At 33.8% G+C, this 27,408-nt stretch overlaps 1 long non-coding RNA gene across 1 annotated transcript in view; it reads left to right on the plus strand.

The window, feature by feature from the left end:
- The window catches only part of LOC118184313 (uncharacterized), an 80,569-nt gene that overhangs the window by 11,584 nt on the left and 41,577 nt on the right, over positions 1-27,408 (plus strand). Inside the window, exon 2 of the long non-coding RNA XR_004757404.2 lies at positions 10,115-10,213. This is a non-coding gene — a long non-coding RNA (uncharacterized LOC118184313). The remainder of the gene's footprint in view (positions 1-10,114; positions 10,214-27,408) is intronic.

The raw sequence follows: 27,408 nt of genomic DNA on the forward strand, positions 1-27,408 counted from the left end.
GGTACCCGCAACTCCGTAATGACATTGTCAGGATTGTTTGGTACTTTTTTTTAACGATCTATTTGAGGAACATTTCCTGCGAAAGGTCTACAGCATACAAGGTCTGCAGCTGTAGCAGACACTCCATTCATCCAGTAAAAGACGCTAAAACTAAGCATTTTTGTCGGCTTGTAATAAATACATTTTTCCCTTCTTTTTTTACAGTGTGAAAAAATATTAAGGAATAATTAATCTTGCCTGCTCTTTCATTTCTTTTGATCAATACTGTGAATACCAGATTTTTTAAAAAATAATACTGAGAACACCGAAATTAAACTTAGAAGTAATGACGAGCAGAATTTTTGATGGCGTAGAAGTGTTGATCCATAATGATATTAAATTGGAGACAAAGGCTGATTAAATCTTCATTTTATTTCAGCAAACATGTTGCGGCCACAAACAAGATGGCACATTAATTGTGCCTATTCCAAAAAGCTTACATTTTTAGATAATTTTGCAGTAAGATAGAAGGAGCAGACAGACAGCAGTCCAGCCAGGCTAAATCGTAGACAGCAAGTGCGTTATGTTCAAGGTGAAATCTTAATTCAGACTGAGTTAGACTAGAAGAGAAACACGCTAATGTGACAATCAAAATTATTCAGACTGAGTTAGTTTTGGTTTTCAATGCATTTTTATTCGATAGTTTTTATTTCTGTAAAATTATTATTGTTTCATTTACATCTTCAGGATTATGTAAGAGTCATATAACATGGTTTAATCTAGAAATGACGCAGTGCAGAAAGAGGTTACTATTTTTATAATTGAGAAGGGAAATTTACGTTGCTAATTTAATCTTTTACATATTCTTTATTTTTCTTACATATATATATAATAATTTATTTACTAAAGTAATATTGATTATATTATCTCCTTATATAAATTTAGTAGTAGAGGGTATCTAAATGAAGCAACTCAGAAGTATGAAATTTCGATTTAAATGAATTTCTGTTCATTAATTCAATATATATAGTAAGAAGAGGCTAATTAATTTCTGTTACTTTATTTGATATTGGAATTTTTTACATATGGATGTGTTTTTGTATATTTTATTAAAGGATTTCACCTGCTTCGGGAAGGAATTCAAAATTTTCGGATGAACTATTATAATTAAATAATTTAGAATGGTTCATCAGGTAATTTTGGATTAACGGAAACATTGTGGTTTTCCTGGAGAAAAGGGAAAAAAGGGTTCAGTTAAATCTGATCTACCTCCCCTTGATAACGCTGAATCGGATTTTGATTGCATTTCCTTTTCCTATATATATTTTGTAATTATTGTATATCTCATATCTATAATTCTTCCGGTTTAGTAATATTGTCTAATTTTTGCATATTTATTGGGAATTTTGAATTTTATTTCTTTCGTGTCATTTGTGGAGTAGGTTCTAAATTCCTTATTTCTTATCTATATTATAAACATACACATAGGCACATACACACACACACACACACATATATATACCCACAAACAAAGAGAAAACAATATAATACATCAAGATATTAACTGAACGTTGTTTTTATAGAGCGGGAAAGTGCTGCGCAGAAGTAACATCATATCTATGTTCTTTAAATTAGGTTACTTCTTATAAAATAGCCTGATTCAATCTTTATTCATTTGTATCACTTCGTCTATGATTCAATCTTTATTTTATTTTATTAATAACACATTTTTTAATATAATTTATAATAGAAAGTTATTACAAAAAATTATGCAGTTTCAATAACTAAGGGGAAAAAACACAATGAAAAATATCGCGATGAGACGCCAAAAGGTATATGCAGATATATTACAGATATAAAGCTTTTTTACTCGCTATTCTTTTCAGTAAGATAATCCATTATCGTCTGTCACCGGGCGAATTTGCAATCAGCGAATTTCAGCCGCTTTCACTACTTTTGCCTATGGAATCTTAAGTTCAAAATTTCTATTAACTTTTGGTTGCATTGAATTTTATTGAATGTATGCAGATTTTCTTCAGATATGCTGGGCCGTATGTAGGACTTTTCTATTTCAACAAAACAGTTCATACTTTTAAATTTTTAAGTGTACCAATCGTGGAAAGACTTTTTTGCTTCGATGTAATTTTACTGCAACTTGTTTGAAATTTGCACTGAACCATCCATGGGAATGAATTCCATTTTACTGATATTAGAAATATAACGTGCTTCATCTACTACAGAAATCTATGTTTCACTTACTTTATGAGATCTTGTCATATAGGGCGATAGCTTACATCAATGGTTTCAAACTCGCTGCACTGAAGTAATTTTATGAGACCCGCGAATTCATTTCAGTTATGTATTTGTTGCAAGCACAGTGCTTACAGTTTTAAAGACGTAAGGATATGAATTGTGCTTATGGGCGCGATGGTCTATTGAGGAAAATACGAATGACTAGGTTGGGACTTGGCTTATATCACTGCATGCATGTACGGCAGTCCACGTGACTGGGAAAAGATGGCAGAATTTTCCACCTTGATATAGTTAGTATACAGGGTGTTTCGTAGATCATGGGACAAACTTGGAGGGGTGGTGTAGCGTACTAAAACATGCATTTTTTGTATAGGAATGTAGGGTCTAAAGTGACGGGTTAAGGCAGGAACGCAAAAAAACGACACGAGAGGAAAATGTGTTTAGGTACAAAACAACGCAAAGTGCTTCTTTGCAGCAATACAATGTTCACAATAAATGTTCAAAAAAGGGAACACTAACAGTAATAGGAACTACAGCTGTGATTAGCTGGCAATGCAGCGGTAGAGGGCGGTAGTGAGCCGGGAAACCACGATCCGAAGCATGTATGGTGCTGCTTATGGGAATGGCAGAGTAGCGCTACGGTTGTACCAGGAACGGTTTCCGAACAGGCGGTATGCCAAAGCACAAAATGCTCGAGAGGTTGCATCGGTCTCTGTGTGAAAACGGTTTATTTGAAGTCACCTCTGACACTAGGAGTGGAAGAAGAAATGCACGACAACATCGCATTGAAGAATCCATCTTGAACATTGTGCATGAATCACCTCAGAGAAGTACAAGAGCTATTGCACGTCGTTTGCAGCACCGTTTGGAGAGTATTACATGAAAATGGTTTGCACCCATACCATTTGCAGAGAGTCCAAGCCTTGCAAGAAACATATTAACCTCTGAGTTCATTTTTGTCATTGGTTCTTCCAACAGTGTGCGGAGCAGGCGGATTTCCCATCGGATGTGCTATTCAAGGACGAGACAACTTTCTCACAGGACGGCATCTTCAATAGCCACAACATGCACGTGTGGGCAACTCATAATCCACACGGCACACGTCCACATGCATTCCAAACGCACTTCTCCGTGAATGTGTGGGCGGGTATTGTTAACGATTACCTCATAGACCCATACCTCTTAGCTGCACGTACAAATGGCTTATGTCATCATATTTTTCTGCAAGAGGTGTTACCGGAATTGCGGCAGGATGTTCCGGCTGTCGTTCGTGATCGCATGTGGTTTCATCATGATGATGCACAGCCCATAAACACGTCCGGGTCCGCAATTACTTGGATGGGAGATTTCCGGGCCGATGCATTGGCTGTGGTGGACCTGTTCGATGGCCACCCCGTTCGCCAGATTTATTCAGCTTGGATTTTTTTTTATGGGGTCATCTGAAGAGCATCATTTACGAGACTCACTGCAGGAACTTGTTGCACGACTATCCATTGCGGCTGCTAGCATGCGCGAAATGCCTGTCGTTTTTCAAAATGTTCGTCAATCCCTTCTGCGACGTTACCAAGTATGTATTAACTGGTAACTGCGACGTTAACAAGCTGGTGGTTGCGATTTTTAACATTTATTGTGAATACTGTATTGCTACAAAGAAGCACTTTGCGTTGATTTTGCACATAAACACATTTTCCTCTCGTGTCGTTTTTTTTTTTTTTTTTTTTTTTTTTTCGTTCCTGCCTTAACCCGTCATTTTAGACCCTACATTCCTATAAAAAAATGCATGTTTTAGTACGCTGCACCAGTCCTCCAAGATTGCCCCATGAGCTATGAGTGTATTTAGTTCGCTAGCCAGCAGTTCTTGGCGCTTTAGTATACTGAAATTTCCGGTTTTTCGGCTAAGGTTAAATTAATTCGTATTGGAATTACGTGAAATAGATGTAAATCTAAAATTTAACATTTAATTGTCAGTACGTTTCAATTACAAATTATCAGCAAGAGAAATTTCTTATAAGTACTAACCGTTAGACTTCAGATAGAAAATAAATACAAATTTGAATTTATTTTCGTTTACATATGTTTTGATAAATATTAAGCTAAATTTAAAATTTCGTTTAATTTAAATTTTTTATTAAAAATGTTTCTAAATTTTGTTAAAAATTGTTTTGGTCCGTCAGTTGCTTCCAAATCGAATATTCAGTCCGCATGGAATTTGAGTTTGAGATTACTGGCTTACGTCACCTTACAGAACGTTTGGAAAAAACTTTCAGGCCTCCCTGCGTATACCTATAAAGGTTCATTTTCATATACAGTCGAAGTCCGCTATAACAAACTTCCAGGGACCAAAAGTTGGTTTGCTGTGTCGAATCTGATGAAGAAAAAATGGATAATCTCACAAAGTAGTATAAAAATTGATTGAAAAATCACAAAAAAAAAAAAAAAAAAAAAAAAAAAAAGGACTGATTAGCATTATCACATCTCGCGAAAGAAATGATTAATAATTCTAATAAAAAATCGCATTAAGCTTTAACTGCAGTTATTACGTGCAATTACTAAATTTGGAACTGGACAGTGCCGAAACGTTCGTTCGTTATACGAACAGGGCTTCGTTAAAAACCGGATTCGCTATAGCAGGTTTTGACTCGATAGAGCATTTTACATAAATAATTGAAACTGCATACTTTTTTTTTTGTAATAACCCTTTGTATGGGACTGATAATTTTTATATGCATTTACACTAACAGTATAATTAATGAAAGAATTTCTAATGCCATTTATTATCTTCAGCAGTTATTTTAGCACTGCTAAACTTCAAGAGGAAGTAGTTTTTCAATTTCCTTCACAGAAAACTCTTGGCACGTTTCAGTTGTTTCTTAAATTTCGAAAGCCAGCTAAAGCGAATTACTCATTCATAATTTAATGTAAGCCATATTTCATATTTTGTTCGGATTATACTGTTATGGCCTAAACGTGAACAACTCGGAAAAGCATACTTTGCCTCTAAACTCTGATAGTTAACTGCTAGTTTCACATTTCCAGCCGTATAGATTTCTCTTTCGCTGCCTCTTCACTCATAATTGGTCGTGATAAAAAAAAATATCTCGGATATCATTTCCCTCACAGCTGTCAGCTAGATAAGCAGAGCGAGAGAACACTCTTCAAAGGGAAACCCGATTTCTCTCTCAGATAGGAATATCGCATAAGCAGATGCTGTGTAAACAATGGTATCGAATGCTTCTTATGCACCTTTCCGAAGCACGTGTTTGCCATTGTAAAAGAGGTTTATAGGTTGAAGCTTTGAATGTTGCCATACATTCTGAAGAATGTTACAAAATTTGCAAATATCTGTTTGTTTGTTTTAGATAGCGAGTTTGAATTATATTGTTGCGGCTTAGAGATTTATTCTCGATAATCTAAATAAACAGCTCGATGACAAGGAAAATCTGACCTTTTGGAGCTAAAAAACAGTTATACTCAGTTCAATATGAAAAAATGTAAAAGATAGCTCCAGAATTTCTGAAGATACCACAGTAAAGAGAAAATTTATCGTTGAACAGAAACAAAAGTCCGTAAACTGAGTGAGTCCTTGACGCACAGGAACATCAGGAGCAAAAGTCACTGAAAATATGCTTTGAAACTGGACACGTCGAATGGAAAAGATACGTTAAAACAAGCAATTTTACCATTAAAGGATGTTAAAAAAGTTTTTTTTTATATGCATATATATAAACTAAACATATTATATATATATATATATATATATATATATATGTTGTATGATCTTAAATTCACTTAGTGCGAAATTGAGTTATTCTACTACTTGCGCAATTGCTGCAAAGTAAGTTAATAATAATTTATTTACTAAAGAAATATTGATTATATTATCTCCTAAGATTAATTTTAGTAGGATTATCTTAAAAGAGTGAATCCATACTTAGTAAGTTCAATTTTAAAAATTCTTTTAAAGTAACTTGAATGTAAATTGTTAAAAATGTTTAACGGGAGCTTGAATTAAATCATGCATAACAAAATTTCAATTGTAAAAAGAAATAAATTAAAAGCATGTAATTAAATTAAATGCAAGTAATCATTGCCATTGATCGGAAATTAGTTGACTTTTCAAGGGGAACAAACCAACTCCCGTTCAATGAACAATAATTAAGAAATAAATACGAAGGTGTTTCGTCCTTTACTCGAGCAATAAGGTGATGCCAAACCGGCAATTCAAGCTAGGCCTAACATTTCCGTGAATAGAAGGGTTGGCATCGCCTTATTGCTCGAGTAAAGGACGAAACACGTTCGTATTTATTTCTTAATTATTGTTCATTGAACGGGAGTTGGTTTGTTCCCCTTGAAAAGTCAACTAATTTCCGATCAATGGCAATGATTACTTGCATTTAATTTAATTACATGCTTTTAATTTATTTCTTTTTACAATTGAATGTTTGTTATGCATGATTTAATTCAAGTTCCCGTTAAACATTTTTAACAATTTACATTCAAGTTACTTTAAAACAATTTTCGAAATTGAACTTACTAAGTATGGATTCACTCTTTTAAGATAATTCTACTAAAATTAATCTTAGGAGATAATATAATCAATATTTCTTTAGTAAATAAATTATATATATATATAAGATAAAAAAATATGAAAGCAAACTTCTAAATTTAATTCACTATAACTTCTTTTATTTCTTATTTCATTTGGAAACTTCATGGCTCTGTCCTAAAAATAGCGCTTAAGTCTAAACTGCGCCATTGAAATTAATCATGCGATCTTACGTAACCCTTCATACAGATGCCTCTTGACCAATCACCGACTTGTAAACCAAAACTAAAAACTGAAACTTTTGACTCCCTCCCTTCTTTCTACGAACTGATGCGTCACTTTTGCTTGTGCTTTCCTCTTGGCCAGATGCCTGTCTGCAATCATGTGTGTGCTACTATATTCGCTTCTATGGCAATAATATCAAAATTTTAAATGTTTCTTAATAGGCACGAGTAGAGTGCCAAGTGAATTGTGGTCGCAAAATGAGAATTTAAATAAAAAAGGAATTTAATCCGGCTCGACTGCTTATTCTTCAAAATGGATGGATGGTTTAAGCATCAAGTATCTACGCAATTAGTATTTTTACGCATCTGCGTCTCAGGGCTCTTATTTCTGCCTCCAAAAGTGTTCTGTCATTTCATACATATATATAATCAGGGCTTAATTTCTAAAATTAGAAGTACCGGAGCTCGATGGAAGACTGTGAGGAACGAAATACAAAAATAGCTAAAAATTAAAACAATTAAATCATTAAATTTAAATTAAGAGAAATATAAAAAATTGTTAAATTAATTTTTAATAGTTAAATAAAAAAAAATTTGAACCTTGTCTTATTTGGAGTACTGGCTGGAATTACAATTCCACTTAGAAGCTAAGAAGCAGTTCAGTCAATCTCCATTTAAATTTAAGCCCTGATTGCACGTGTAATGTACTATTCCAAGGGATGATAGGCACCACGGTTTTTTTGCAGCACAACAACGAAAAAATATAAAACGATTAAAGCTCTATTAAAGACAATAGTGAGAATTCTAGAAACAATATGAGAATATGGAATGAAACGTTAACTGAAAAGTGTAGCTTTAGAAATAAAGAAGGAAAAGTGGAAGACTTTCTGATCGCGATGCCCTGTTGATATATTCTAGCCGTCAAGCAGAAATTCTTCCTGAATACGGTTAGGTAATAACTTGAGAATAGACGCAAGACTTTTCTATACAAGGGACAGCAGTGGTCACATCGTTTGGTTACATAATTCTGTAATAGTGCAGGAGCTCTGCAATAGGAAGTCACTGTCGTGGAACGTGCATGACCAGAGTATCGCTTTAGTACTTTGAGGAACACAAAATTTGCCCGCTCTCATAAATTCATTACACATTCTGGAGAATAAGCCTTTGGGCATATGATTGGAAAGCTTTTTTTTCCCTTGAAATCTCAACCTTTGTGTTCTTGAGTGCGAGGGAAAGACAGGTTTGCATTCAAAAGTTAGAATTGACTTTTAAGGCATGTTTACTATTAAAACAAACTTTATCTACTAAAATTGTGGTTCAATTACGTAATTAAGCCCTTTTATTTAGGGCTCCGGTGCGCTCCGGCAGAAATTATAATTTATCTCGAAAACTGAGAAGTACCGGAGCCGGGCTCCAGTGGGTTCCAGCGCAATTTAAGCTCTGTATATAATATAATATAAAATATCTACCTTTCTAATAATAAATTAACAATAGCCCTTTAACTCCTCTTTTAAATTTGAGCACGCTTCCGTCCACATTCTAAAAATAGCAAAACAATAACTTTTCTAATACAATCCTTACTTTCTATAATTTTGAAAAGTGATACGTCATCTGATCTCTATTGAGAAATTTTTCCTGAAAGGCGATGAAATCTTAAATCAGCATCAGACTTATTAATCTGTTATGCATTTGAAATGGAATTCGCTTAAAGTAAGCATACTTGTAATGTGATTCGAAATGTAATCTGTTTAATGAAATCATACTTTGGTATAAAAGGCGTTTGCTGCGCAATCTCGCTCTTCGTCTGTCGCCCCTTCTTGGTCGCCTCTTTTTTCTTCCCCCTTTTTCATCTTGCTGTTAGCCATGCAGAGTTTACTTTCCGTTTCGTCCATTGTCTAAGAAGATGTACAAAATTGTGGGGTGCATATCGCACCCATAAATGATGGTTGTGAATCTGTTTATGCGTATCATGGCTTGCTCTATTAGGAAAATAGAATTATGTCTTCAAATCAGTGGCCACGTCTGAAAAGCTTTTCTTTTCCGTTTTCTCATCTTAAGTATCCACGCAACTGTTTTTCGAATCCTGAAGTTATGTAGCTAAATCATTACACATATAACCAATTTAAAATGAGAGTTTGCAGAAAGGGTTGGAATTTTTTTGCGGAGAAGAGGGGAGGTAATCTTTAGGAATATATCGTAAAATACAGGTATTTTAACGGTTACAATTATTTGAAATTAGCATCAGTTGAACAATCAGCAATTTCAACAATACTAATGCCTTACGCACCCACCAGCGGCCGGGCGGTAAAGTCGTTAAACACCGGTAGTTCGACGTGAGTTCGATTCCCGGCAACCCGGCTGGCTGCTTAGGCGTTTTCATGGTTTTTATCACATGTAGTGTGGATGATAGCCAGTTTCCCTTAGAAAGCCCTCCCCTTAGGCAAATAGCCCTTGTGTATTCTGCCGTAATCAAATTTAAAAAAAAAAATATTTTTTTTATATATATTTTCGAATTTAAATACACGAAATAACAGTAATTTTCAAAGTCAAAAATAAAAAAGTAAAAAAAAAAAAAAAAGTGGCAGTTTAGAATTCTTAGAAATTATTTTACAACTAAACATGAGATGGTTAAAAAAAATCTTAGATTTTGTTTTGTTTTGTTTGTTTGTTTGTTTGTTTATTTCAATGGTTTTTGATTTCGAACCTTATGTTAGAGCAGTGTGGCGGTATTTTCAATGAAAATATATGTGCATAATCCTGCATCTACATTAACTAATTACTACTCTCCTTCTATTCCTGTATGCTGTGAGTTTCACGACGTTTATGGCAGGCATCGAAACATTATTATACACAGTTCCATTCTCAGACACCATTTTATACGAAAAAAAATTTTGGAGAGCGAACGATGACGAGACCAAATACAAAACTATACATCCAAAAATTCAAAACGCCAATTTGAATAAATATATTTTCCGGTGAAATGGGGAATATATATTTTTTAATTCTTTAATTTTAATCCTTCAAATACAATACAAGTTAATTATTATACCGCAAGTACCCGTGAAAAGCAGCAAATAATCATATTTTCTTTTTTTTTCCTTCTTTCTTTCAGTGCTGTTGACGTTTTCGACAAGTACGCGATGGTTACCTAACAGTTGGTTCTTTGCGACAATTTTACCGCTTTCGTAATGGAAAGAGTGCATCAACACATGTAAGTACTTCTAAACACGAATGCCATTTTCTTGCTAAAAATCTCCTATTCCCGTACAATTTTCTCGCAGCACCAAATTGCCGAAAGTTAATGCCCGTCTTTTTCTTGACTTTATTTATATGCTGTGTAAGTGCACAGTATGCTATAATAAAACAGAAGGAAAATATCTAATATATGAATCAAAAAGGCGGGAGGTCAATAATTATTGTTCTTATTGTAATTAATATATTGTAAAATCTGTTAACTTTGCTGCAAGACTAAGAAAAAGAACTCGTGGGCTACGCGCAACCCACCAAGGGCAACATGATTACCTCCGAACTGAAGTAATCATATAATAAAACAAGTGCATAAATGCAGTGCAAGTGTATATATCATTTTTAGCAATATAAAAATGTAAAAACAAATATGCAATAATTTATAAAAATATAAAACAAATATACATTAATTTGTAAAAAAAATTAAACAAATTATTATGATTTCACATCGATACAAAATACAAAACTGACAAATTTTTAATTACGTTAATTTACAGAATTAATGTAATTAAACACATACATTAATTTAAAGAAAAAGCAAGTAGTTACACATACGTACAACAATAATTTATACATTTTTGATCAAGCCTATATTACAATCTGCTACTTTAAAATAGGCATTTCAAGGACGTTGGCAGCCCTCCCATTCGCGATAGTAATGAGTGTCAAAACTTCAATAACGTAACTAACTACATGGCATTTATTTTCTCTACGTCATTTGAGGCTGTAGTTCAAGGTTAGTCTTCATTCGCGTGTTTTGTCAGATTTGTTCGCGGGCATTTGAAAGAACTTCTGCTTTAAAATTAATTATTTAGAATTCTAGAAACAGAGCCCATTTTTTATTTGATCTTGTTTTAAAAAATGAATTATTGTTTATAGCTGAAAAACTATTAATGATTTCGTCTTTCCGATATCAACGCATATTTAAAGTATACAAGCCTGTTAAGTAAAATCAAAATATGTAAATTTATCATTCTGCAAATGTTATTAACATTGCATTCCAGTTATCTTGTATTAAAAAATTAAAACCCAACGGCAACACTTCTAATTCATAACATTTATTGACGGCTTTTGTATATAGTGCTACCAAACCCAATGTGCCATTTTATACATTAATTTTAAATATTCTTATGTAATGAAAAGAATAAGATTTTGGATTAAGCATTTTCCTTCAAGAATCAGCTGATGATGATACTTGCCAATTAGTTTGGACTGCCACAATAATTTATCTTTCTACTGCGTAATTTTGTTTTAGTGCAGTATCCAAACTTGCTGAACAGAAATGAAATGAGGTAAAAAAATTAAGCGACACAATTTTTTTCCCGCAGCTGTTGTTCCCATGGTTAGGGATCAAATCGAGCTGCGGAAAATAACCTTGAAGTTCCTATTTTAGAGTATTAGACTATAGAAAGAATGCAAAAAGATTCTGCCTTCAGTTTTTAAAAATGTTGACATTTTAAATCCTCAAGCATAACTTCTCCTTCTTCGGAAAAAAAAAAAAAAAAAAAAAAAAAAGTCTAAATTATACACCCAATTCACATGCGTTAACCACACAACTTCTTTAAATGTTTTTTAAATGAAACAAGAAAGAATTTAAATGTATATTTACCCGATTATTTCATTTCTTTAAATTACCAAAATTACCTCAATAACAATAAAGACTGTTGTCCCGCCTGCTTTCTAACTAAATATACCACAGCCAGGACCGATCCTAGCGGGGCAAGATGGTGAACAACACGTTGGGGGCCAAATGATTATCAAACGTATATTTCTGTAATAAAAAGCGAACAATTTTAATTTCCACGTGGGCGGCTGACGGTTTAGGATCGGCATTGATAACAATTCATATTAAAGATTTAGTAAAAACTATTTGTTCGCACATCAGGCTGGCGGTTACATAAACTCGAAACATTAACAGCAACAGAAATCATCTCTTTTTGAGTATTCAGAATACCGTTCAAATTAACTTGAATGCGAAATTCAAAATCAACACTAAGTTTCCTACTTAGCTTTGGCTTGTCCCTAAGTGGTCTCGAAGCAAAAGCGGCTAACTGAAGCTTAAAATGGGAGATGTTCTGTCTCTTTATCCAGATTCGACATATTTCTAATGATATATAATTTTACAATAATATGCATAAAATACTTCATAGATTTTCAAACGGAAGAATCCTTGAATTAATTTTACGACAGAATGAAATTAAACAGATATGGTATCGGTTACAAATTTCGAACCAAACGTATTTAATATCGGTTAAAATTCGAAAGTGGTCAGTTTGCTATTTGAAATTTTCCAGATTATTCCGACACAGAAACTTAGTAAATTCCTGTGTTAACTACATTTATCTATAAAACAATAAATAAATAAGAATTTAAGCAGTTCGCAGTTATAAATGATAACAATGTAATTCATATAACACTCCAACTCTTCGCTCCAGCATAATACCATTTGAAGTTTTTAAATATTTCTTATTTAATTGATTTAAAACATTCTGAAAACGAGACACAAGACAAATCCTAAATTTAGCCAGGGTAATTTTAACTTTTATTAAGATAGAAAATTCTACTTCTGAAGTTTGACTGTGATTATAAAAACTAGAATGTTTACTAACATTACTTAATCTTTCACATTCCAAGGCTCGGCAGAAAGCAGCAATTTGTTTTCTGATATTGTATTTATTCTTCGCGATGGGGTGGAATGCTTTCTCCCACCGAGTCAACTGTAAATAGTTTCTCTAAACAAATACCAACAGCAGAGATTTCCAAAGTAAGCATTTATGCCTCCTTATCGGTTTTATAGACTAAATTTGCGCAGAGTTCGAAACCCTTTGTTTTTCCTAATTCTCAAATTTGAAATTCGACCTTATACGTATTTGAATACCAGTTAATGGTAACCTATGACGTATGCTTACCACGAAAAAGTATTTCCAAAAAATTAAATATTTTCTGAATGTGTCTTTCAATTGTGAAATATTGTATATTCTTCACTGTTTAAGACCAGATTATCTCTTCTCTACATATAATAAAACAAAGAGTCTACCTGTGTGTGTGGTTTTTCGTTGGCGCTGCGCGTAAGACCCACGGCTACGAAATTTTGTACATAGGTGCATCTAGACAAGAGCCAGTGCACCTCGAAACGATTTTTTCGAAATTCGAATTCGAATTTTTTTTTATTTTATGTTTTGTTACGAAATCGCGTCATTTTGAGACATAATGGACTATAGAAAATCGAGATTTTACTCTACACACTCCATTTTCACATCGTCATGAAACGTAGGCACTTAGCTATTTTACGAACTTAAAATAAATTTCGTGTTTCAATAAATCGATTAAATACGAATTTATTCAACAAAGGGAGCTTAACAACTTTTCAACAGGATTTTTCCTAAAAAGGTTTATTTTTAAAAATGTACAGTTTATTTTTCTTTGATTTTTGGAAACGTTAAACTTTCATCCCTGCGACTGCTTTTACAAAAAGAATTTTGGAAAAATGATGATATTTTGTATTTTAAAAATTTTTTTTAAATGAAGCTTCCGAGTACACTTCTCACATCTCACATCTTTAAAAATGTGATTTTGGCAACAATTTTCCTGTCTTATTGTTGTTGATAGATTTTTGATGAAATCGCATCATTTTGAATAGTTTCATTCTTTTAGAAATATGGGTTTGGGAACAATTTTTCATCGTATTTCTTATGTCACTGTTTTTAAGAGTTTGGCATATTTCATTGTCCTTTATATATATCTAATACATTTTTATTGATTTTTTTTTTTTTTTTTTTTTGATAAAGTTGTTCTGCAGAGTAAAATTCTGCGCGGAATTTTATGTTTTTTGAGTTGCTTTCACGTTATTTTTTTTGCTTATTTCACTGTTTGTAAGATTTTGAAAAGTTTTGCATGATTTTTTTTTCTTCAACGGAAAGTTGGTTAATTTTTTATTAGGATAATTAATATTTGTATTAAGGAATATAGCTTATTTCATTGTATTTTTTCCTCTTGAAAATATAAGATAAAATATCATTAATTATACTTTGCTTTTCAGAATTTTTTGTTTTTTGTATTCTTCTATGTTATTTATTGCTCATTTCACTGTTTGTAATATATTGAAAGATTTTGCATGATTTTTTTTTTTTCTTCAACGGAAAGTTCGTTAATTATTTTATTAGGATAATTAATATTTGTATTAAGAGATATAGCTTATTTCATTGTAATTTTTTTTTTTTTTTCTGTTGAAAATATAAGATAAAATATCATTAGCCATTTTTCCGGTACATTTAAAAGCCAGACTAAGGCTGGCAGCGAAGCTGCTAGTCATTTATAAATACATCAACTTGAGGATCTTGCGAAACGTTAATTTTTTTTTTTTTTTTTTTTTTTTTTTTTTTTTTTTCTTTTTGGTCACTTAAGTGTATATTTCATTTATATTGTAGAGTCATTAGACTTTTTTTGAAGGGGAGCAGTCTCGAATATAGTCGGTAGTCATTAGAATTTTTGAAGTAGGAAACACGAAATATGAATAATGCCCTCGCCGGGACAAGAACCTGGACCTCTCGAATACGCGCCAAGCCTAATTAATTTTAGATCTCAAGCTTACAGCTACGAGCCCAGGAAATGGCATCACCGACAGCTACAAGTATAGCTGACTCGGGTTTTACATCGAGCTAATTGTTTTCGAATGAAAATAAATATTTGAGTTATTCCTCAATTTTTCTTTCCGTTGTAAATCTAAAACTACCTAATAAATAATGATATTAATAAAACTAAATGTAAGTATTGGCAGAATATAGTATCCGCTTCTTAAAGAAGAGGGACTTCAATCAGATGCCTTCGAAATGTCCAGAAACTACCAGTCTAATGCCAAACTAAGACTGAATTCTAATTTTTAAAATTTGATTCGCTTCTCTTCCAACTGAATGCAAAAACAGTTGAAAAATAATTGGCTGAACTGTGCTTATTAGCCCAAAGAGCGTTAGCCCAGAAGGGCTATTAATTTCAAAACGGCATTTTGCGTTAGATTCACTTTTCAAGCTGTTGCAATTAAATATTATCGCCATGTATTAAAGAAACTACATAATGAAGAATCTGCATGAATGCTTGAATGTTTCTCGCATTCTGGAAAAACAACGCTACCTACAGCCATCTAATTTTGAATAACGTAGTCCTCCAACTGAACATGGGCAACTGGAAGCCCGAATTTTGAATTTATTTTATTATACATTTAAAATTTTCTAAACGTTTAACGAATTTTTGATTAACAAATTCAACAATTTGAAAGCGAGCAATGGAAACACTATACGGAAAAAAAAAAAAAAAAAAAAAAGACATTTTTCCAGCGCGCGAGACTGCGTATCCGAAATTCTAAAGATATGCTGTTTCTAAATATTTTGTGATATTGTTGTTGAATTGAATTTTATGTGTTTTAAGTGCGAAGAACATGATATTTAATGAATAAAGGTAACACACAAAACGCCCTTTTGAGTGTAATAATAATATCTGAAGGCTTTCAGATTATTATTTATTTATTTATTTATTTTTTCATTTAATTTCGCCAATGCCTTTTGCATGTATTCTGAGTTGTAACACTTTTCCTTAGTCATTTATCTTTCAAAGGAATTCTCATAATAATTTATTATTAAATTTATTCTTTTTCCTAAGCCTTTTGCTTGATGAAATATTTCACAATTTAGGCTACTAGCCTACTATTCTAAAAATAGTGCGTAAAAAGAAAAAGAAAAATCGGATTACCTGGATTCCGTATGGATTATAATACTCAAATGAAACAAAGCAGATTCATTCCCTTTGTTTAGAGTTCCTCAGTTTATAATCCAGGTGATTCGATGTTTTTTCCTTTACGAATTGTGCACTTTTATTACATCGTATGTAATGCTACATTAGAAGTTTTTTTCTAATTATTTTTCTTACTATTAATCAATTTAAAATTTGTAGTTAATTATATTTCATAACTTAGCACATGTTAAGCTTAACAACATTCATTTGCCCTTACATTTGCTGGGCTTGTCGAATGAATATTTTTTCATTTCAAAACTTTGTTGCTCTAACTTTATAGATTTTAAGAGCTAACTCTTCTTTTTATTTTTGTTTTATGCTTTTTGGATCAAATTTCCCTTTGTTATTATTTTCGTTTGCTGGATTACTTCTGTTTATATGTTTGCTTTTTGAGCTGAAAGAGAATATAATTTTTAACTCTAATGATTTTTAAGCTTTTTTGCTTGCTTATTATTTTAATTTTATATTAAAAAAAGCCTTTTTTAAATTTATTTATGATTTTGATGGAATATTTTGTACTATTTATTACGTTACAAATTACTGCAAAAATTACAATTATTACAATAATGCAAATTTTTGATATATATATATGTGTGTGTGTATGTAAGATAAGAAATATGAAACAAATTTCTTACTTTAATTGGTAATAGCTCCTTTTATCCTTCATTTTATTTTGCGTGTTTTCACTTTTTGTCCTAAAAACAGTAACTATACATACTATATTAATAATCTAAACTGCGTCATTTCAAAATTAATCCGCATCATAAAATCTTATGTAACGCAGCAATGTAAATACCTTTAATTAATCATTGAATAAGACTTTTATTAAGAACCGAAACTTTTGTATTTCTCTTCCGCACGCTTCATCTGAATGAGCTGCTTCTCGGTTGCTTCATACTTTTGCAACTTTCCACTTCTTTATCAGTATGATAATTCTTTAAGACGAGGGCGGTGTAACGCTCGTTTTACTTTTGTTAGCCTAGTGAAACGTGTGTCAAGCAAATATGCATAAATGAAAAGGAAATAAGTGAATTCGGCTACGTCTGCAAGTCTCTCCTTCTTTACGCATCCATCTAACAAGTTACGTCATAAATCATGTCCAAATTCATCTGCAAGTTTTTGCTTCTTTATGCATCTACCACGCGAGCAATTTTGTCACATATGTATGAATCGCTCAATTTTCAAAAATCAATAATTTACATGTCTTTTTTTTTTTTGTGTGTGAAGGATGTCACTATATCATCACTTTGAGAGTTCATTTTATGCACAATTATATCTTTCGAATAACGCTGTATGTTATTTCATCATACTTTTCAAGATTAATCCAATAAGTAACAACAACGACATTAGAAAAACGCGGACCGATTAACACTAGCCTCTTTTAACAGCCGACTTCCTTTTTTGCAAAGAACGACGAGATATGCTTCAAGAATGTTGAAAGAATTATTCTTTCACTAAATCATTGCCGTTGAACACTGCAAGAAATGCCGCCTCTTCTGCAGGCGGAATTTTATTTTAGATTTCATGGGGAGCGGTTTCATCATCCCGCCCTCCAGTGGCGGGAGGTGCAGTTTCTATAAGCTCTTTTTTGAAAACTGTCGCTGATAAGGGATGGAGCTGTGTCAGCAGTTTGAGTCAGGGTCGGTCGTCAAGGTAATCTGATTTTCCGCAAGGAAAAGCGAAATGTGCAGATTGTCACGTAGGGTAGACACATTGTGAAAGACAGCATTTCTCGCAAGTCTTGCGTTGTTTCTTAATTCGGAAACAAATTTAATTTATAACCGCAGTTTCTCTTCCCACATTAAATTACGGATGCATATTAAAATTTTTGCTGTGACGAAAATGTGGCTAAATTTATCTGGATGGTTTATATTTGAAATTAATTATTTTGATTCTACAACACGACTTTAAAAATTTCAGATTTCTCTCTGCTCAGTTTTTTGAAGTCTTCGTCTTTCAAATCAGTGTAACTATTAGTTAACACTTTATATTCGATTAAACCTCTCATGCTAACCACCCCTGAATGTAGCAAATATTTCTACGAATATAAATAAACACTGGTATTAAACATCACCTCTTTAAAGAAACCGTCAAAAACGTCTGGAACCGTGAGTGGTCATCTCAGGAACTTTCACTGAATTAAAAAAAAGAGAGAGAGAGAGAGAAAGAAAGACAAACGATTCTGCATTTAAGTAAGTAATGTTTGACTTTAAAGACATCTTTTATTAGTCAAAATGCAGATGTTTATAACTATCAATTGGAAATGTCATAAATTAAATGTATTTTGAATTATGCCTTATAATATTAAATATAAAATAAATATTTTAACAAGGAAACTCATTTATTGCATAAATCGCATACTTTTATTAAAGATTTACAAAAGAAAAGGATAAGGATTTTACATCATGTCGAATGACCACCTAAGCCATTTAAAAACCGCTAATATTCAATCACTTCATCCTGCTGCGCAGTTGACTGCACCCCACTGCTACAGCCTTGGGCTCGGGTTTGAGAACATGTGGGCTTATAATAAAATAAAATTATAATGAGAGAATCCCAGTATAAATTCTTTGTTACAAACTCTCTTAACGCCGGTGTAGGAAAAAGGAGGTAGAACAGCCTCAGATCCGTCCCCCCCCCTCCCCAATGTTTTTTCATCAAAACTGGGGCGAAGCTTTTCCTTTCTTGCGGTTGGTCACCAATGGCATAGCTAGATGGGAGGCAAATTACCATATTGAATTAAATTGGGAAGAAATATAGTTTTCACATTTTATTTTAAAATAGTTTAACAGATAAAATATTTAAAGAAATCACTACTAGATTTCAACAGCAGCATACTCTTGCTATACCTATTTTTTTCTGTTAAAACTTATTTCACAGTTTTATTTCCATTTTTCTAAAGAAAACTAAAACGTGAACGGGCGGGCCTTTTGAATTTTTGCAGTTTATTCTAAAATACTGTAGAGTCATTAAGTTATTTTGAAGCAGGAGACTTGAAAAATTAGCAATACCTTTGCCGGGACTCGAACCTGGACCTCTCGAGTACGCGCCGAGTGTGCTAACCGTTACACCAAGAAATGATTGCAGAAAGGAAGGGGAAAATACTTTATAAGAACAGCTTGTTTGGTTAGTAGGTCGGGCTGCGCTCACTTCTGGCACCTTATAATACAATCTCCAGAACAAAGTTCCAAGCATAGTAATAATACGGCAAAATTTTCTCACAAGTGCTGTAACTATTGTTAGTTGTGGAAGAATTTTCTAACTAAAATTCATTTAAAAACTACAGATGTTTATTCTGCATTTAAGAAATCTTTCTGTACAGTCTACGTAACAACAACTACAATAGTCATGTAGATCTCTACAATATCATCGATGATTCTGCTAGTAAAAAAGCTAGAAAAATAATAATATAGTTACAAAATGCTGGTATTAAAGTTTTTCTTCAAAAATAAACGTAGAGTTTTGTTTACCTAGATGTTATTTTTGATTTATTATTATTATTTATTTGTACATCGGTGGGCGTCAGCAAAAGCTCTGGCTACGTTACTGTCGGTCAGCTCCTGTGGTGAACCTTGGGCAAAATTCTCAGTCATAAGGCAATTACATGAACGATGGTTTTTTTGTCATTTCCGACGAATGTATTTGAAATTGTCCGATAACTAAAAAACCTGAAAGTTTTCAGATTTTATATAACTCCGAAAGAGACGTTCCTTTTCATTACACGTTTCGACAGCATTTGGCCTAGTGCTCCTTTGCGCTAAAAATGTTTAAAAACAACCTACCTTTAGAATTTCCGATAGACAGTCTCGGGCGCTGCAGATAAAAATATTTTCCCCGTACAGTGCTGCCGTTGCTCGTTTTGAAATCGTTGAGTTTGTTAATCAAAATTTCGTTAAAGTTTTACAAAATATGAAACAGATAATAAAGCAAATTCAAAATTCGGTCGTCCAGGTGCCCATGTTCGGGTGGACGATTACGTTATTCAGAATTTGATGGCTCTAGGTTTTATCAAAATGCGAAAAACATGCATGCATTCATGTAGATTCTTCATTATTTGATTTCTTGTATATTATAGGGCGATAATATTTGGTGGCAACAATTTAAAAAGTGATTCGCCGTTTATAGTGAAACGCCACAAAATGCCGTTTGGAGACTAATAACCCTTATGGGCTACCGCCGCATTGGGCTAAAAATAAAGACGTCTGGAAATTATTCTGCAGAAATGTCCTCTGCATCATACAGATCGATAAATAAAGATATCAGCCAGTTTCGTTGAGATTTTAAACTTTATTTATCGGTTAGATGAAACTGATATTCATTAATGTTCAGTCACAAGCCAAAATCGACAAATGCTCATATTTAAGCTAAAGAAAAGCATATTCTTCCACTGTATTCAAGGAATCCATTTATTAGTATGAAAGCACGGTTTTTACGCCACGCGTAGAAAAATATTCCCGTTCTTTTCAAATACTGCTATCTCATTTCATGACATTTTCTAGGAAAAACATTCAGAAATGTCACGGAAAAATCTGCTGCGTAATACATACTTTTGTGCTCGTCAACTAGTCTGATTTATCTAGACAAATAAATAATATTTGAGTATTTGTCCGTTATTCTGAAATCTCTCACGGTTACTCTGATGATAAAGAGACCAATCCCTTAGCTTTCAGGGTTCATACTTTTTTGTTTATTTGTTGTTTCAAAACTCAAAAACAATTTCAGAAGAAGAAGGAACTTCGCGTGCATATTCGTGTCTTCCCAGTTTAAATTTCTAGGTCATTTTGTATTATTTGCTCGTATAAATAACTGACTTCTCATAAATAAATACTAAAATGCAAATAAAATTTCTTATAAGTACATAGTTTGTCAACGAGTTCAATTTTCTCAGCCAAAGCCAGCCAAAATATAACTAATGACGATGACTAACCCATCCTAAATATTCTCAGTTTAGGAAAAGAAGTTTAAATGGTCATTTTGTTTGATTTACGGTTCCGCTATCTATTGTAACGAATTCAAAAACAGAAAAATGAGAAATTCAGACTGTAGAACAATCCACAAAGCAGTTTATTGCAAAGAAGAGTATAAGTCTTCCCATTCGTCGAGTTACTAACCGAATTTGACATACGTAGATGATCTGTCATCTTTAAAGAGAAATATTGCTTTAAAAGGCTGCATTCTGAGAATATTATTTTTAAAAAAAATCAGAACAGAAACAAGGAAATTACAGACCATTCCAAGAAAAGATTCTTTAAAGTCATGAAAAAGATGTGTAGCATGAGAAAAGGAAAATAAACAGAAGGTTATGATAAAAATGTTTTCTTTGAATCTCTATCCTCCTTTCTTTATGCAGCAATCTTAAAATAGTGTAAATGAATTCATTGTATAGCAACTCGCAACTGCAGTCAGCTCAGGATCATCCAGAGGCGGAATAACCAGAAAAATTTCTCCACCCTCCCAAGGGTGAGATTGTTTATTGAACTATCGAAAAATTGCTATTTGCAAACCATTAAAATAAAACAAAGCTGCAAAATTACCTCCTAAATATTATAGGAGCATTTAGATGACACTACAAATGCCACAATTGGTATAAGCAGAACTTCCATTGCTACGCTCGGATTTTGCTAGGTGACGGAAACTAGTATAAGAATTTTTCCTAAATTTTCTAACTTTTCAGCTTTATGCCAAATTAATATAAGGATCGACCGTTGACAACTAAACAAAAACGAACCGATATCCAGTGGTGACTTTGATATGTCAGATGCGCATTACCGTACGGGAAAATTTACCACCCTTGATTGGCTACGCCTCTGTTCCACAGGTGTGAATTAATCTAAGTACCTTTTAGGCTAATGACTTTTAAACGTGATTATGAAACTATAACAGCTAAACCCCCGTCGGAACACTCCCTGTGATGTCATAGCATTGAGTTGTTTTTATCCACAATAATTTAACTGCACGCAATCCGGAATACATAAATATTGTTAAATTACCCGTGAAAAATAAACTGCTCAATCTTAAAAGTGTTAGAAATGTACAGCCATAAATCATGTTTCATTCTGAGTTTCATCGAAATGCAAGAGTAATGAAAACAAAAAATTAAGATCAGTAGAGAGACAAGGTCAAATGTTTCTCATGCCGATGCTTGAAACTGTGATATAGCTTAGCTGTCTGCTCAATGACGTCACTTACTCCTAAAATTTGGAGAAACCTTGCTTTGGAGCATGATGTCGACGTCACCATAGTGCTTAACCTTGATCGCGAAGAGCAAACCTTGTAATGCAGTATGCTTGTTCTAAAATCTCAAGTTTTTTTTTTTTTTTTCCCACTCAAAAGCAGTTTTTCAGTATATATGTATTACTATCAATATAATGACATTTTAGAAATACAATTAATTAAAATTAATTTAATTTTATATCGTACAATAAAGTACAACAAAGCTCGTATAGGATTTTAATAATTCAAGGATGTTAGAGATTGGATAAACATTATCTTCATACTTAAAGTCAAATCAGAGTTGGTAATCACATGAATGAGAGGGATGAGCATGCCAATTTTGCACAGCTATTCATTGTTTTGATGATCTGATGATCATCAAAACAGAGACTTAAGCATCAAATCTGATGCTCAAGTCTGAGATCGGCACATAAAACAAATCGATTTCGGTCCTTCAATTTTATTTGAATTAGTGACGAAAATCCTTTCTCACACAGATACATAAAAGCTAATTGAATTATAACTTTTAAAGCACATTTGTACAATTCACTATATTTCGTTTTTATTGGTAATGATCGATGATGGGAAGAACCATAATCATAGTGTCTTAAAGTCCAAAGGGGCAATTTGCCCAGAAGGACTATTAATTTCGTTTGGGCGTTTTGCGTCGATTCACGATAAACGTTGTTTCACTTTTCAAACTGTTGCCAAAAAATATTATCGAGCTGTATTATATTCTAAAAATTTAAATAATGAAGAATGTGCATAAATGTATAGATGTTTCTCGCATTGTGATAAAACAACGGTACTAGAGCCATCGAATATTGAATAACGTAATCCTCCTGCGAATATGGGCATCTGAAAGACCAAATTTGAAATTTGTCTTATTATCGATTTCATATTTTGTAAAACTTTAACGAATTTTTTATCAACAAACTCAAGGCTTTCAAAGCGAGCAATGGCAACGTTGTACAGAAAAAAACATTTTTATCTCCAGCGCGCGAGACTGTGTATCGGAAATTCTAAAGATTTGCTCATTTAAAAATTATTTTGCGATATTGCTCTTGAAATGAATTTTATGGTTTAAGTGCGAAGAACATGATATTTAATAAATAAAGGTAACACACAAAACGTTAAAAAAAAAAAAAAAAAAAAAAAAAAAGCCCCTTTAGACGTAATTTAAAATCTGAAACCCTTCAGATTCCCCTCCCCCCCCGTTGAGATGAGTAGGAAGTCCATAGGTAGGGTAACCGGTGTGCTATGTGTAAGTTCCAGATTCTGAGGTTTATAGCTGTAGTGTGGTATAGTCAGTTAATTAGGATTTTATTTTACGTATTTTTCGGTAATCTAGGAAGATAACCATGGCAGGCTTCGAGAACCATAAATTGAAAAATGCTGCTGCAAAGTGAAGAAGGGAAAGGAAGAAACAGTGGAGACAGACAGAACTTTAAATATTGATTTAATTTATGTAACAAATTTGCTTATTCTTGAGACTAAACAGTTTGTGAAATACAAGTTAGTTGCTAGAAATAATTTTTCGCTAATTATGGTTACTCTTATTTTGTGTTTTTTTTTTTTTTTTTTTTTTTTTTTTTTTTTTTTTTTTTTTGTCAATAATGTTGAGGATTAATTAACCATGAACGTCGCTCCTGGTACTACACTGGTTAATGGGAAGTTCACTGCATATAGTTTTAAAACAAAGGAAAAGATGCTAGCCAAACAAAACAAAGCAAAGAAAGCAAAAACTGAGAAAAAACTCAATAAAGCATGAAAGTACGTGCAAACAAACCTTACACAAGCCCGCGTTATGTATTTGAAATGCAGTACCTTTTACTGAAGGATCTTGCCATAGGTTAAATAAAATGTTCAGGAAAAATCTTTTATTTATGGCCTGAAGTAATTTTGACCTCAGAAAGTTCAAGAATTCGAAGTTTATTTATACTGCATAATTTTTCAGTAGCAACTTTAGGCTTGACAATTTCTGAGATTGTATAATCTACTGAAGCTTCTTTTAAACTGTAGTATTGTACACCTTTAACGAACACAAAAAATTTATGAGTACCGGTGGGGAAAAAGAGTATTCGAAATTTTCTTCGTGAGATGTATTTAATGTTATACAGCATACACAGAAAAATATTTTATATTGCTTTAAAAAAGATTTCACATACGATCATTGTTGTTTAGTTCCTGATTTCTTAGTCTTGCGCTACATTTAATTTAAAATTAACCTCATCCCCTTTAATTAAAAAAAAAAAAGAAAGAAAGAAAGAATAGGTTCTGATACAAATTGGCATTTTGCCAAACGTTATCCGTTAATAACTTTTGCCTAATTTAGAAAAACGTTTTTTTTAAATCAACAAAATGTAGTTTATGTATGTCTGCCGCGTAAGCATTCACAATTTTAAATGATTTCTATAGTTACCTGTGATGATACATGTAATATATCCATCTACCCCCTTCAAAGCATATGAAACTGTCATAAAATGATGTACCAAATACGCAGATTTTATGTCTGATCAGCTTGAGAAGGATATGAATAACTTTTATAATAAATGCATACTAGAATACAGAAGAATATTAACCCCCCCCAGTATCTTTTAGTTCTGAGACTCGAAGATTTTGGTACAAACAAGTGATAAAAAACTTAATGCTTGTGGATGCACAAAACAAGAACTGAGAATCCTTATGCGACAGACATATACACTGGTGTGCAAAAATTAAGGACGAAGTCGAAAAATTAGCGTATCAGCTGAACGAAGAGGCAGAGCGGACAGAAAGACCAATCAGGAGATTAAGTAAGGTGATGTACGGTAGCACATGCGCAGATATGCAGGTAGACGTAATGGGGGAGTGTCTGAGTAGTATAAAGCATGTTGTCGGTGTAAGATCAGTATTTCTGGCAAAAAGATTGCACGCCGTATAGCAGTTAAAATCACACCGAGTTGCTGCCTCAGCGAGAAATGGCGAATAATCAATCTGTTAGACGACATCTGGATGCTTTTACACGAGGTCGAATCATTGGGAAGTTGGAGGAAGGCCGCAGTGTGACAAGTGTGGCTGCAGAGTTCGGAATTGCTCACAGCATCGTTTCACAACTTTGGAGACAATTTCAAACTACAGGAACAGCTATCCGGGGGTTTAGTAGTGGTCGTCCACGAGGAACCACACCCGCAGATGACCGGTATATTGCCTTACAGGCCAGAAGAAACAGGCGGCAGACAGCGGGAGAAATCGCTAGACACAGGCGAGTGGACGACCGATATCGCGTTTTACCGTGGCCAGAAGACTGCACGGTGGTCTGTTTACACGACGCCCTGTACGGTGTGTACCTCTAACGCCTGCCCATAGGAGAAGGCGTTCTCTGTGGTGCCGGGAACACCGGAATTGGAGAGACAATGAATGGGGACGAGTACTCTTTACAGATGAGAGCAGATTCAGTCTGAGTAGCGATTCTCATCGCATACTCATCTGGAGAGAGCGGGAAAGCCGCAATCATCCCTCGAACATCATTGAAAGGGACCGGTATGGAGATGGCGGTGTTCTCGTTTGGGGAGGCATCATGTTTGGTAGTCGTATAGACCTTCACATCTTCGACGCAGGTTCAGTCAACGGGACCCGTTATTGTAACGAGATTCTTCTTCCATATGTGCGTCTTTTTAGAGGCGCTATGGGTCCGCAGTTCCTTTTCATGGACGACAATGCACCATGTCATCGCACAGTAGCTGCCGAACAGCTCTTTGAGAGTGAGGATATTGAACGTATAATGGCCGGCACGATCTCCGGATATCAATCCCATCGAGCATGTATGGGATTTTCTAGGCAGACGCTTGGCAGCTCGTACGTTACCACCAGTAACGATTCCGGAGCTTCGATTGGCGCTGCAAGACGAATGGGCAGCAATGCCTCAACAACTCATTGACACTCTCATTCTCAGCATGGGCAGACGCTGTGAAACCTGCCTAGCAGTCAGGGGAGATCATATCCCCTATTAAAGACCGGATGTTTCTTGCTGGACACCCATCACAGGGATGTTTCGGCCTTCAGTCGCATTGCGCTCCATGCTACTTTTTCGATAAAGCTTCTTTTTATCCATCTGATTTCTCTTTTAGTAAGTGTTGCTTACATTACTCATGTCCTTACGTATTGGGGATCTTACGGTATTAAATGTGTTGATTTGGAAAGCTTGTAGAGTTGCGCGCCTCCAACCAGCACGCAACCAAGAGGTGACTGTTGAAACTGGAAAATAGACAGAGTCTTGCTAAGGGTTTAAGTCCCTTTTTATTCAACTTAAGAAATTACAATTGCGTGCTCTTGACGCTCACAAACTACGCCGACCCGGGGGTAAAATAAAAATAAGAACCTGAAAAGAAATAATAACATGACTCTAACTACGAGGCTCTCTAAAAGTAACTAACCTCACCGCGTTTTACAATACCGCTGCTAATTCAGCAAACTTTGAATATCACGTTGAACGATTAACAATTCTCCGAGGCAAGCACACAGGCCGAAACGCGGGGTTCTTCAAGATCTGGCTAACTACCTCCGCGCTCGTGAAGTAAGAACAGCACACCTTGAACTCGTTTCCATTCTATTTTACTCAGAATACTTCCGCTGATAATTTGAATCCTTGCGCGTTCTACTAAAATTTACATACTCTGGCATTGGCAGTTCCAGGGGAAAGTAAGGCTTGACAGGAAAGATAGTTTAAACTTAAAATAAATGTTAGTTAAAATAAATATAAACCCTACATTTGCAGCTGCCAGAATTTGGAAAACTTGGAAGCACGTCCTACAAACGACCTGTTGTGAAGTTTCTAGAATTCTGAACTAAACTCTCAAGAGCCTCGTTTACACAAAAAAAAATCTTATGTAACAAAATGTATACTAAATTTCTGTAGATACTTATATAAATCTCTCTTCTTACAGCAACTTTTCCTGGACTTCATCAATCAATCTTGTTCTTTTCCTTCCAGCATCTGGAAGGAATAAGTATCAGTATCTTTCTAAATACATTATAATTTACACTTTCTTGACACTGAATAAATTTTTGTTTTTAAACGATCCGTTTTCCTTAGTTACTGCTTAATTCACATTCATTCAATTATTCAAACATTAATTTAACTTTACCCTGGCTCTCCACCATGTGTGGTGTCAAACGGAAATA

The sequence above is a fragment of the Stegodyphus dumicola genome, chromosome 1, assembly GCF_044657685.1.
Source record: "Stegodyphus dumicola isolate Sdum_Otavi_A_Nest chromosome 1, ASM4465768v1".
Lineage (NCBI taxonomy): Eukaryota > Metazoa > Arthropoda > Arachnida > Araneae > Eresidae > Stegodyphus > Stegodyphus dumicola.